The sequence below is a fragment of the Pseudonaja textilis genome, chromosome Z (assembly GCF_049901715.1).
Source record: "Pseudonaja textilis isolate UNSWEBS1 chromosome Z, rPseTex1.2, whole genome shotgun sequence".
NCBI classification, from domain to species: domain Eukaryota; kingdom Metazoa; phylum Chordata; class Lepidosauria; order Squamata; family Elapidae; genus Pseudonaja; species Pseudonaja textilis.
Genome location: NC_142008.1, coordinates 36,069,560 through 36,084,446, shown reverse-complemented (window position 1 = coordinate 36,084,446; position 14,887 = coordinate 36,069,560). Strand labels below are relative to the sequence as shown.

The 14,887-nt window shown below is 36.6% G+C and overlaps 1 long non-coding RNA gene across 1 annotated transcript in view; it reads left to right on the top strand.

Moving 5' to 3' along the window:
- Positions 1 to 14,576, top strand: part of LOC148123973 (uncharacterized) — a 168,958-nt gene extending 154,382 nt beyond the window's left edge. Inside the window, exon 3 of the long non-coding RNA XR_015740318.1 lies at positions 12,839 to 14,576. This is a non-coding gene — a long non-coding RNA (uncharacterized LOC148123973). The remainder of the gene's footprint in view (positions 1 to 12,838) is intronic.
- Positions 14,577 to 14,887: the final 311 nt, after the last annotated feature.

Below are 14,887 nucleotides of genomic sequence, written 5' to 3'. Positions count from 1 at the left end.
GGAATAAATGTCTGTGGGTGTGCCACCTTTCTACCCCAAGTCTATTTTCCAAAATGTTGCTTTCTGCATAAGACAAATTGGATGGTGGCTCATTATTGACCTTGCTAATATTGTGACTACTGTTTTCTCACTTCATTTTTCAAAACTCTCCTTCAGTATTTTCATTCTTATAATGTTTGCACTTTATAGGCTTTTTCCCTCCATCTACTTAAAATCGTTAGATTCCTCTAGTGTCCAGGCTTTAAATCATAAAATTATTTATGTCTTATAAGAACCGAAGCAGATCTATTTCCCACTGGAAGTTGTTTTTTTCTAATTAATTCCAAAATCTTATTATAAAAATTTGAATATTCCAAATTTATTTGGACCCTTAGTCTATTTATAACTTACTAAAATCAAAATCATATGTTACTTTTTGCTTTTTGTTTCAGATTCTTTAGAATCTTAAATATACCTGACATTTTCAAATTTGTCTTTCCTAAAATCTGTAATAGTTTAGAAGTGATTAATGAGCAATTCCTGAAAATGGTTAGGAAGTGAGGTTGATGAACTAAAAAGGTAATGACCATAATTGTGAGTATAATGGCTATTCCTGTCCTCTTCCAGCACTCAGAACAATGGGAGTTTGCTGTCTGGCACTCTCCTTGTGTGGAGCAGTTGTTCAAAGCACATATGGGTGATCTTCTGTCCTCTCCTTATCTGTACAGATTTTGAAGAGCTGACCTATTCACTGATTCTTTATTCTTCACCAGGATTGCCAGCTCCATTTTCTCAGAGCTGTCGTCATTCCGCCATTCCTCCCTCACATAAAATTCCCCATCATATTTCTCACATATAACAGATTTTCTAATATAAATTGTTTCAGTAACTTACCATGATCACCATGGAAAGAAATAATAACTTTCTACTCCATAAAAGGTAATACCTCACTATATATTCATTTCTTTCACAGCTGTTTCAGTTTTAAATTTGGGGCTAGCCTACTGCTGTGCCAGAATGGTTTTTTCTTCATCCTGATTGGTTGGGAGTCTTAGTCTGTGTTCATGGAGTCTGTACTTGGAGTTTGCTGTGTTCTGCTTGATTGGTGTTTCTAATATCTTCTGTCTGTTTTGTGGCTTTTTTTGTCTTGATTGGCTGGCAACATTATGTTCCTGTATTGGAGACTTTTAGTGCAGCTTGGCTCCAAGTAAATGGACAGCTATCATTTATTAGGAAGCAAGGTTTCATCTGGGTTCCTGGTTGGGGTGTGTTTGAGCTGGAGGTATCAGGGGGGATCTGTTTGTGCCCAGGTGTTTGCCTGGCTTGTGGTGTGGATATTTTTTTTTTGTTTGAGAGTGCAGGCTTCCAGATAATTGACAATCTGGTGGAATCATCTCTTCTATTCATGTTTTCAGGTCTTTTTTCAATCTCTATGGCTTCTCTGATAATTCTGTGGCTGGGGTTTTCTATAGTGGCTAGGGTTTTGGTGCCATTGAAGTCGATGCTATGACCTGTTGCTTTCATGTGTTGGACTAGTGAGGAAGTGTGTTCCAGCTTTTTTACTGCATTTTTGTGTTCATCCAGGTGGGTACTTATTCTTCTATTGGTTTGTCCAATGTATGTGGCAGGGCATGATGCACAGGGGACTTCATATATGCCTTGGTTTTCCAGGTCAATTTTATCTTTGGGGTTTCTTAGGATGGCTGTTATTTTTCTGTCTGTTTTGAAGGCAGTCTTGATGTGATGCCTGTGTAGTATCTTACTGATTTTGTCTGTAGTACTTCTTATGTAGGGCAGGACAGCTGTTCCATAAGTCTGTTCATCTTCTAGGTCTCCATTATGTCTCAGTATGTTTTTGTGGATCAAGCCGGTGATTTTGCTTTTGTGGAAGCCGTTAGCTGTCAGTACTTTAGTCAGGGTGCATAGTTCAGTCTTTATGTGTGTCTTGTCTGCCAGGCGTTTGGCTCTGGCAATTAGTGTTTTGGCCATGGAGTTTATCTGTGTTGGGTGGTGGTGGGATTGGGTGTTGAGATAGTGGTTGGTGTGTGTTTTCTTCTGGTATATGGTATGTCCTAGTGCCATCTGTTTTTTTTGTAGATTAGTACATCTAGGAATTGTAGTTGTTTGTTTGTTTCTGTTTCCATGGTGAACTTGATTTTGGGATGTGTGCTGTTTAGGTGTGTTAGGAAGTTGTTTAGGTTTTCTCTTCCATGGGGCCAAATCACAAATGTGTCATCGATATATCTTAAACATAGTTTGGGTTTGTGGGTGGCATTGGCTAGGGCTCTGGATTTGAATTCTTCCATGAACAGGTTTGCAATGGTGGGTGACAGTGGTGATCCCATAGGGGCTCCTTCAATTTGCTTGTATCTTTGTCCTTTGTATATGAAATATGTGTTGGTTAAGCAGTGTTCTGCTAGTTCCATGAGGTGTTTAGCTGGTTGGTATTTATTTTTGTTGATTTCGAGAGTTTCTTTTATCGGGACTTGAGTGAATAGTGAAACCACATTGAAACTTACAAGCAGATCTTCTTGTTCCACGTGTATATCTTTGATCATTTCCAAGAAGTGGTATGAGTTTTGTATATATGAAGCTGCTGCTTCGGCATGGGGCTGTAGCTGTTTTGCTAAGTATTTAGCTAGGTTTTGTAGTGATGCTCCGCTGGAGCTGACTATGGGTCTGACAGGTATGCCTTCTTTGTGTATTGTTTTATATATATATATATGGTATTCAGCTTTGTTCGGGTATTTTCCCACGTCATTGTAGTTGTGCTTTTAAAGTTGTAGCAACGTTTGGCAGAATCTCATCTGCCATGATGATGATGGCAGATGAGATTCTGCCAAAACGCTGCTACAACTTTTTAAAAGCACAACTACAATGATGTGGAAAATAATCCCGAACAAAGCTGAATACCATACATGTAAGTACCATGAAAACTTAAGAAAACACACACACACAAACACACACACACACACACACACACACACACACACACACACACACATATATATATATATTTTCTGAGGTTCTCATGGGTATTTGTATGTGGATCTTTGGTTGTTCGGGTTTTCTCCCGCGTAAGATTCAAGTATCTAGGCAACATTTCGATGAAGTCTCATTCATCATCTTCAGGCTTCTGTCTTCGGCTCTTACTTCTCAGAGTGATGTGAGATTGCAGCTGCTTCTTCCTTTTAACTGCTAGTGGGGGTGGGACTTGATTGGGTGGGGGCTTGGCTGTGTTCTAATTGGGTGGGGTGTGTTCTCATTGGTAGGGGGTTTGGCTGTGTTCTGATTGGTTGGGGTTGGCCGTGTTCTGATTGGTTGGAGGCGTGTTCTGTTCAGGTGGGGCTTGGTTGTGCTCAGGTTAGTTGCTGGGGATTTGAGTTGGTGAGCTGTGATCTTGCTGTTTGGCTTCGAGTTCGTGGTCGTGCTGCATCTTCATAGTGGGTGTCGGTTTGCTTCATGTATGGCTCGGAGGGGTTTGAAGTGGGTAGTGATGCAGCTGCAGTGCAGCTTCTGGTCCATGGTCGTGTCTCATCTTCTGAGTGGGTGTGAGTCTGTTTTCTACGTGGAAGTGTGGTGATGGCATCTTGTGTGGCTCTCATGGGTGTGGGTCTGGTGTCATTCTTCATGTTAGGTACTCGTCTGTTCATGAGGGCGGGTTTCCAAATGGCTGGAAGGTGGGAGGTGTCATCTCGTTTGTTCATGCTGTGTGGGCGTTTTTCTATCTCTATGGCTTCTCTGATTATTCTGCTGTTGAAGTGTTCGGTTTTGGCCAGATTGATCTGACCAACCACTGCCTATCCAATACATACTTCACCTACAATGGACAAAAATACAAACAAATAGAAGGAGCACCCATGGGATCACCCCTCTCACCTGTCATCGCAAACCTCTACATGGAACACTTTGAAACACAAGCTCTAGAAAAATACGACCACAAACCCAAATGACACCTTCATAATCTGGCCACACGGGAAAGAAAAACTGAACAACTTCTTCACACACCTCAACAGCCTACACCCCAAAATACAATTCACCATGGAAACAGAAGCCAACAATCAACTTCCCTTCCTAGATGTCTTGGTATACAAAAGATCCAATGGCTCCCTAGGACACACCATCTACCAGAAGAAAACACATACAAACCACTATCTACATGCACTCTCACACCACCACCCAGCACAGATCAATTCCGTAGCCAAGACACTCATCTCCAGAACAAAATGCTTAGCCGATGAACAACACCAAAAAACCGAACTACACACTCTCACCAACGTACTTACAGCCAATGGATTCCAAAGAAAGAAGATTACCCACCTAATCCAAAAAGAAACCCCAACCAAAATCCAAGACAGAGAACAAGAAAAGGGCAAAGCCCTCCTCCCATATATAAAAGGCACTACAGACAAAATCAGCAAGATCTTCCAAAAACACAACATCAAAACAGCATTCTGCACAAACAGAAAAATATCCACCATCCTAAGAAACCCCAAAGACAAAATCAAATTAGAAAACCAAGGAGTATACGAAATCCCCTGCACTGCCTGCCCTACCACATATATTGGACAAACTAACAGAAGAATAAGTGCACGCATTGAAGAACATAAGAACTCAATCAAAAAAGAAGAAACGACCTCTTCCCTGGTCCAACACCTCAAAGCCACAGGACATGAAATTGATTTTAAAAATACCAGAACTATCACCAAAACCGAACACTTCAACAGCAGAATAATCAGAGAAGCCATAGAGATAGAAAAACGCCCACACAGCATGAACAAACGAGATGACACCTCCCGCCTTCCAGCCATTTGGAAACCCGCCCTCATGAACAGACGAGTACCTAACATGAAGAATGACACCAGACCCACACCCATGAGAGCCATACAAGATGCCACCACCACACTTCCATGTAGAAAACAGACTCACACCCACTCAGAAGATGAGACACGACCATGGACCAGAAGCTGCACTGCAGCTGCATCACTACCCACTTCAAACCCCTCCGAGCCATACATGAAGAAAACCGACACCCACTATGAAGATGCAGCATGACCACGAACTCGAAGCCAAACAGCAAGATCACAGCTCACCAACTCAAATCCCCCAGCAACTAACCTGAGCACAACCAAGCCCCCACCTGAACAGAACACGCCTCCAACCAATCAGAACACGGCCAACCCCCAACCAATCAGGACACAGCCAAACCCCCTACCAATGAGAACACACCCCACCCAATCAGAACACAGCCAAGCCCCACCCAATCAAGTCCCACCCCACTAGCAGTTAAAAGGAAGAAGCTGCTGCAATCTCACATCACTCTGAGAAGCAAGAGCCGAAGACAGAAGCCTGAAGATGATGAATGAGACTTCATCGAAACGTTGCCTAGATACTTCGAATCTTACGCAGGAGAAAACCCGAACAACCAAAGATCTATCTATCTATCTATCTATCTATCTATCTATCTATCTATCTATCTATCTATCTATCTATCGTAAATAAAACACTCATTCCATTCCAATTCAATTTTATCATTAATATTAGTTAGAATCTTAACATCTTTAACAATTCTTTTCAATTGAATATCATACTTCCTTGGGAATGCTTATAAACTTTTCATAATTAATTCTTTTTTTTCATATTTCTCTTCACTTATATTTTTATAAATCATCAATTATAATTAAAATGTTCCCATTCTTTCCTAATTTCATTCTCTCATTCTCTTTATTTCATTTATTTATTAACAGACATTCCACTGCATTATCATAAGTATTTTATCCATCATTTTAATCATACATTGTTTCATATTTTCTAAAATTATTTCTATTTCTAATATAACAATACTATCTTATGTACCTTTGCAGAATTCCTTTTTCAATTAAATTTTCACCCATTATCTCTAAATAGGTTTATACTTTCATTCCTTATACATTTTCCTTGTTTCTCTATATCTTGTTTCTGTCTTTTATAACTTCTTTTCCTTTCCTTCTTCCCCCTCTCCTTCTCCCTCCCCTTTTTGCCCCCTGTCTCTCTACTTCTAGTTCTCTCTTCTGTAATTCTCTCTTCTGTTGCTTCCTAATATTGTAATTATTTTTCAAACTATTCTTTTTTTGGTTGTTTTTTCAAATCTTAAAGTTTTCACTCTTTTTCCCCCTTTCCTTTTTTTCCCCCCACATAAAGTTACTTGGTCATTAAAGATGGCTTCTTCTTTGTACCAACCTTCTTGTTCTACAAGCATTTCTTGTTTCTCATAGTTCCATTTCTAAAAGTTGAAATATGAAGCCAAAAGAACCTCTTCCTTCTTGTGCATCCTCTTTCTGTTTAAGTTCCATTTTCAGTTCTTCCAAAGGTGATGCCATTTTAAGCACTTTTAGACAACCACCTCATTGATTTTAGTCATTTAAATCCAATAGCCAACAATCCAAAAATCACCAAGTAATCCAAATAATCTAAAGCTGTTTCCCTTGCTTCTTTTTTCCACTTTCTCTTTCTGGGGTTCTATTAGTTTCATTTAGAATGTATTTTTTAGGAATCTTGTTAAGGTTTCACTATAAGTTCCTTTTAGTTCCAGGCAGTCTCCTCCATTTTTCCAGATCCCACCCTTTTATTCTTTCCTTTTCTCTCCTTTCCTGCTTTTAAAGGTTTTTGAGTATCCAAAAGTCTTTTTTATCCCTTTGACATTTTATTTTCAGCTTAAATGCCTATTGATGTCAAAGTGGATTTTTGTCAATTTCTTACTTAAATCTCTTAGCTGTTCAGTATAAGGAAGGGAAGGGGAAAAAAGCCAAATTCTTTCCCTTCCTTCTCTCCTTCACTGCTTCAAAGTCTTCTTTGGGAACGATGTTATTTTTTATAATTCAAACTCCAGGGTACCTTACGTTGTTGCTTTTTCAGTTCAACCTGGTCACCCAAAACTTTCTCTTCTTATCTTCCTCCTGCACATTCTTTTCTGGTTGAGTTCTTCTTTGAGGTGGCCATTTCTGACTACCACTACAACCGCCTTCGGGAAAGGGAGAACCTAGAAATCTGAAGGCCTCTACTGTTGATCTGTATTGTCTAGTATTGTAAAAGGTGGCAATATGGTAAGGTTTCTCCTAAAGTTTACCACCATTTCTAGGTTTTGAATGTGTTCAGTTCCAGATTGTTTCAGTCACACCATGAGGCAAATTGTACAACCTCCTGTCTGTATGCAGATTTGTCATTGTCTCGAATAAGACCAATCACTGTTGAATCATCTCAGCTTGTCTCAGTTTAACGTAAAAAAAAAACCTTCATAGTCTACTGTACCAAACAAAGTTGCTAAATAAACTAACAGTGTACAGTAAATCTTTATTTAATATTAATATAGGAATCTCTATTTTCATCCTCTAAGGATGTAAATCAAATGAGGGATAAGTTTGTAGACATCTCAGAAAATTGGAAATAAACCCCCTACAACTTAGGAAAAAAGAAAAAAACATGACATCATGAAAAAGTAAATAGAGAAATCTGTGAAAATGCTGATGTGCTTTGGCTTTAAAATATAATTGATGTTGTCTAGACATTAATTGTTTCACAACTAAGGCACGTGTTATAAAACTGTTAGGCAAGCCACTGACATAGTAAAGGACAAGTTATCCGATCTGTTAGCTGCCCTCATTTTCCCTACAAACAGAACCCCCAAATCAAGTTAAAGCATGTTTAATCTTAAATAGACAAAATGAAGAGAAAAAGAAGGAAAAGGGGCAGAAGTAAATTAATCTTCTTGTTGTGAATAACCACAGAGAAAATGTGCAGGAGTTATTATTTGTTACAACAATCCAAGATAGATGAGCAACCTGCAGGTAAAGCTCTGATGAAGGACATACAAAAAAGACAATGGCTTTCCATTTTTAAGTTAATCAGCACTCAAGTGATATATTTTTGAAAAATAAGAAAACGGATTAATCAGGAACTAAAGAGAGGAAGAAGACAAGCATTTTATTTCCATCACGTGGAGATGAAATATACATAACATAATAAAAGGTTGCTGTCAACTCTCTGCAGGAAGAGCACCTGGAAGATTAAAGCTGTGGACACAACATTAACAAAGTACAGACCACACTGAATTAATGAGCATGGGAGATAGACATTCAGTAGAGTCTTAATTTATTTTCCTTTTCAAGCTCATCCTTTAAGAAAATGACAGTGTCTTCTTATCGATTTTACACTCAGAGATCAATCAGAATTGCCCTGACTCAGACAGAATTTACAACGGTCTGTGACATTGCCTGGAGCACCTGGACCTAAACAGCCATTGCAAGGAAGTAATAGATCATGTTTGTATGTAGAGCCTGACATGCTTAAAAATAAGCTAATCTGTGATGGAATTTCCTTCTTTTTGACAAGTTGCTCTGCCCAACTCTTTAGCCTTTTGTTATGAATTTCTACCTTAGTTCCCTATTAATTATAATCTAGGTAGAGGATTCATGCATTTAAGCCTTTGGGAGGTCATCTGCTCCACAGTTTTAGATAAAATATAAAGTAAAATATCACTCCTACTTAAACAATGGGAAATGTCACTTTGACGCACTCCATAAAAAACCAAGAAGTATTCCATCAAGAGCTATGATCAATTCTGACATGCCAACAATATTAGAGTTAAATGATGGCCCCTGCACATTACTAAACAGCCATTGGTAGAAATTGCTATATCCAGAATATGTTTTGCAAGTAACTAGCTGTATTAAATGGAATAATTATTAAAGACACTGACTGTGATGCTCAGGCAATTGTTGATAAGCTCAGTTGTTTCACACTATCATTTATCTTGTAACAAGATTGCTCTGATGCTGAGTTTATACACCCGGGAATGGAATACACATTCTTTGCATTAAAAAGATGAAGTTCCTGCTTCCTATGCAACTTTTCCTTTTCAATGGATGTGACTGCCTAGCTAATGGATTCTTTTTGGATTTAAAATAAATCAAATGAAGAAGTTACAATGTCTTCCAAAGAAGCATGTATCTGCTCACCATTAAGCAATGAAAAGAGATGGTGATGATAACAGTGACTCTATTCAGCTGGTCTTTATGAACCTCCTATTCATTGCCCTAAACCATTCTGCTATCCTTGGATGTGACAGATTTTCCATTCTGCAGTACTAAAGTAAAGTTCATGTTCTGTGTTTAGTTGTGTATATAAGGAATAAATGTGTGTGAATGTTGAGTATCTTCTTCCTATAGATATAAAGGAAATCCTACCACTACTTTAGATAGTCTTCGGTATACCATAATACAGTTCTTAGTCTGAAAATGTTTACTTGATCAATATGGCATGGAACATAATTCCTGAATATAGATGCAACAATAGTAAAGGCTGTATTTCTTATGATCTTTGGAATCTCAATCAGATGGAGTGTATCACATGGCAATCATAGAATAAAATGGTCTTTGAAGTAGCAGATTTGTAGCAGTGCATTTTGGATGAATTGACACAAAAATAGTAATTAATGAATGCTAAATGGCATCAGATTTAAATTTACTGACTTACCTATGCTAGGCCGGTACTAATTGAACTGACTAACTTTTGGGGTATTATTAATTTATTGATTGTTGATTGGTTAGAAATGCTTATATATTTCAATTAAAAATGGATCAAAATGGATAAGACCACAGAGGGAGGAAAACAGTCCAGCTGTATGCTTACTAGAGTATGACTATGGCTTGATTCATACTCATAATTAGTGCAGCAGGTATATCATCTAAAGCCAATAAAAGCCAATACTCCTGATCATAGATGCTATTGTATCAGCTCCATCAACATATTAAAAATATAACCGAAAATGGAATTTCCTCCAGGCTCTTAACTAATGAACAATGTTCAGGCATTATAAAAGTGCCAGTTCAACAAGTACTCTAGATGAACTGCAACAGTCCTTTTGCTCAAATGATATTTAGTTCTTTAGTTCCACAGACTGGCAGCAGCAGTGGTGTTGGTGGCAGAGGGAAAGGATGGTTTCATGCATACAACCTATCTCCTTTACATGCAAAAATGAAGCTTCACACACTTGCCCACCATTTGCATGGCCCAACATTTCCCCATCCTAAGCCTAACTTTTTCTTTTTATGAGTACATGCATGTGGCTTTTACAGGATCCAAGCTTGTGTGGAAAAAAATACAAAGATTTAATTTGTCCTATGAATAGCAAAGAGGTAAAAATCAAATGGATTGCTCAAGTTCTTAAAATGGCTGAATAGAATTAGTATTTCTACCTTACTTGGATTCTGTTTTAAGTTCTTCCCAATATCTGCTCATTTGCTGCTGTCAATACATCATTTCATTCCTATATCAGAAATGTGGAGATAATTCATTTTCATTACATAATATATGGTTTCTCCTTAAATATTAGATGTCTAACCAGCTGATCCTCCCTTGCTTTTTTGAAATTGCTCAATAAAATCCTAAATATGTCTACTTAGAAAATATGGGACTTATTCCCAACTAAACATATAGGAATATCGCAGTGGTGGGATTCAATTTTTTTTACTACCGGTTCTATGGGCGTGGCTTGGTGGGTGTGGCAGGGAAAGGATACTGTAAAATCTCCAGTCAGAAGTGGTATTTGCTGGTTCTCCAAACTATTCAAAATTTCCACTACTGGTTCTCCAGAACTGGTCAGAACCTGCTGAATACCACCTCTGGAATATAGGATAACACTTCAGTTGATTACTGCTTATCTTATAGAAAATATCCAATATCCTTACAGAAGTACAAAGAAATATCTTAACTAATATGACTGAACTCACTGAAGTTGTATTTTCTTAATGCTGTTGTCCATTATTTTCTTTTACAACTAAGCTTATGCATAGCATTAACAGCAAAGACAGCACAGATAAAAGGTATGACTGAACAAATAACTGAAAATATATTTATATTGATTTTCCAGATGCATAAAGCTAAGCAGTTACGAATGATTACACTTATTGTTTAGAATAAAACTAAGCTATGAAATCTGAAACCTGGAAATCATCTGGTTCACCATTTCAATATGGCAAAAGAAAATTCAGTTCTGTTAGGAATAATAATTTCAGAGATATGTTGAATAGCTGAATGAAAATACGCTTTTTACACATTTCTTCATATAGTACACACATTGATCAAATTCCCTTTTGTTCCTAAGCAACCAAATTTCTGCAGCAAAATTGCATAAGACTCCTTCCCTCTTCTATTCTTACAGTCAAGGAACAAGCAAATAAGTAAATAGCCTTTTAAAATGTTTCCTTCTATACCAATCTGAAGTATCTAGAGAAAAGTAAGAGCCATTAAACTTACTGATTTCAGTATTCAGAATAGTATTCCCAGGCTTAAATACTGAGTTTTCCGTTGGTCTTGATTGTCAGTTATAATTCTTTATTAATATGGTAGTTTATTCAATCATCAGAAATGAATACACAGGTTGCCTTGAAAACCAACTTAGGTACTCCTACAAGAAAATGAACCTCTTTTTGTCCTTTTATCTTTTTTTTGGCGCGGGGCGTTAACAGATGAAAATAATGGTTATTGCAAGTTTTAGATGTACAAAATAGAACTGAAAGTAATATAATAATAGTAAGGTTACAATAATGATCAGTACTTAGAAACATACCAGGGCTTACATAAGTGTTCCCAACCTGCCAGCTTCCTTGCAGATCCCCTGGGAGGGGATGATAGAGAATGAGTGAAATAATAGATAAATACGTAAATAAGATTTTCAATTCCTTCGTGCTTGGGTTTCTATTTCTCCTTGAGCAGATTGAAAGGTTTATAAAAAATACTTTGAAAAAAGAAGCATTTGGCAAATAAAAAACATATACCATTTCTGTTGTGTCTCTTACTGTTTCATTGACTAAGCTGCAAGCAGCTATGAATTACTGATTGTTGAGATGAATGGTTATAATTTTGTTATTTGTTAGAAGGTCGCTTTTCAAGTACTGATTTAAAAATACATACTTTTGTTCCAATACAATTCACTTTAGTTTATGAGCATTCTATTGTAATTTGCTAATCGGATCAACTGCACATCTCATCTATATGCTTTCCAACTTCTGTATAAAAGCAGGGGTTATGCAGTATCTGTAGAATAGAAATGCAAACAATTGTGGTGCCTATCAGAATGAAAGTAAAGTAGCAATATAATTACATACCAGAAACTGATATGCTGTAAGAAATATTGCAGCACACTAATGATGCCATAACATTAAATGGATAAAAATGGGAAAGTAATTACATTTATATATATTACATATTAAGATGAAATTTTAATGACTATGTACTATGATATGACTAAAAATGTGCAGACAGCATAGTTCAATTTAATCTGGAGTTTGAACAAAACAGACGTATGTCAGCTTGGGCCAATAAACAAGCTTTAAAATGTGAGGTCTGATTATGGCCATTCTTCCAAAATGGTTGCTATGTGTAGGTGCATATTCACAAGACAGCTACAATGAGAATATACACAACAAGGTAGCTTCTCAAGATGTTTTCTACTAATCTAGATAATCTATGTTTTTATTTTTACGTTCAGGTTCAAAAGGGAATCCATGAAGCAAAGCACAGGGCTGGAACTAACATTTTAAGTTTCTCGAACTATTTTACCATCATTGCAATCAGACCTCTCCATAGCATCACTAGAAGTGATATAAATTTCATTTAAGGCAAAAAGTGCTGTAGTATAGTCACAAAAAATAAGATGCAACAGGAGATCTAACAGGTTTCAAAAAATGTTGTTTCTAGCCAATGTTACTGTGAAGTACTAAATTACCAATGGACAACCACAATCATAGTCTAAAAGTCAGGGATAAATATTCATCGATTAATCTAGTCAAATCATAACCAATGGTTTTCTTTTTTCCTACAGGATTGGGCATTGTGGATTAGTCACATTCATCTTTATTTTTCTGGATATCATTCCTGAGAAGTGGATCAACTAACAGGATCTTGATGTAATTGGGATTTGAAAACGATCAACTGCTTTCAAATGATGGCAAAGTTACCTGCAGAAATGTTATCTTATTAGAAAGATGAAATTTCATATTGTCTACATACTATCCAATGTATAGGGTGGAGAACCAAGGAGAAAAATGGATTCAGTTTTAATAATTAATTCAGTTTTTATTAAATCAGTAATACTTACACAATTTAGGGCTAGTAAACAAGATTGGTTAGGCAGGATATTTGGAATGAGATGGTCCAGTTGGAGAAAACTCCAACTGTGATGGACTGAGGGAACAATTCAATAAATTGCTCACAAACATACACCAATTTTTTTTGCATCAAAGTTGTGGTTATTTCTGTTATAGAGGTGCTACTAAAATATGTCAGTGTGATTAGTGTTTACTAGCACTCCTAGGCTTTATTACTAATATTTCTAGTTCTAATATTCTCTCCTCCCTTTTGCTTGATGATGATCCCAGTCCTGCAGGCTCCTATCTTCTTATGTAGATTTTTTTAAACAATTGTATCAATGGTCAACATCATGCCCTACCTGAGAAGTTTTGCCTCTTGAGAAGGACAAAAGATTCCCTTAATCCAGCATTTTCTATATGGAAGGTAATCAAACTGGAACCTAAATCCTATTTCAGTATAGATAGAGTATCCTTGTTTACTGCTGATAGGCATGATAGATAGATGATAGGTTACAAGGCAATGATGTGACTCACTCACACATCTCTGCCCCATGTTATAACCTGAGTCACCTGCTTTATTTTGTCTAAGGTTCTGGCCACAGTAAATGACTGTTCATAACACTGTTTGTGTGACATGCACATTTTCTGCTTATATCAAAACTATCCCTCTAAATGGTACCTACGGTACATGATCTTTATGCTTTTTGTAGCTTGGTAAATGGAATTTGCTTTCCAAAATAATGCAGGGTATATGTCAAATGACGCTAGTCTTTAGTTACCTTTGCCTGGAGAATATTATGTACCCTGTTGCATGGAAACATTGTCACTGATAACAAAACCTAGGGTTATCTCGAAAGGACCAAATGATTTGAAAAATCTAATCAAAGGGAATTTAATTAAATCATTCAAATCAAAGGCCAAAAATAATAGTTTTTCTCCTTTACCCCTCATTTTATTTGATGCAATAGGATTCCAGTCTCTAGGGGGTATAATAATGTGTTCAGTAGCTATGTCCCCTGTTTTATTACAGTAGGACTTTAGTTTTGTTTCTACAGGGTTTTTTTCATTGCCATTTATAAGAAATGTTATAATCATGTATACTTAGACAAGACTAAAATTCTACTAGAGAGTGTCACTATATATGCTACAAAGAAAAGAATGAACAATAACAACCAACTATTTGCTCTTTCACAATATCAGATCTTTTCAAATGTTCAAAAATGAATAAATCCTCATTGCTGAAATCAAAGTTCTAATAATGATATATGATCATATAGTTTTATAATGTGTGGTCCTTTCATTATTCCCTATATTTTGGAACACATAGTTGCCACTTACAGTTCAGACATGACATATTCAAATTTCCCATTTTATGTTGTCCATGCTCTTTCAGCATATGTGACATTTAGGAAACCTGATGATCTCAGATGTTTATTTAATCGCTTTTTTAAAAAATACCCTATTTATTTATTTATTAATTATTTATTAATTTAATTTAAATGGACCATAGATTCTGTAGATTTATTCTCATTCCTTGAAGAGGAATCTTGTATTATTAGTAGAGAATGTACATGTCAAAAAGAAGCCTCAAAAGTACTTCCTGTGCACTTGACAGAGTGACAAAATATTTCTCCTATCCTTTCCTAATTGAGCTGCAGTACAAAGGAAGACATTATAATAATATTAATAATAGTTACATGGATATTTGTAGGTACTGTGTAACCCTTCAGTCCATTTTCCCAGACAATGGTAACTACAAAGAGGCTTCAAAATAGAACATC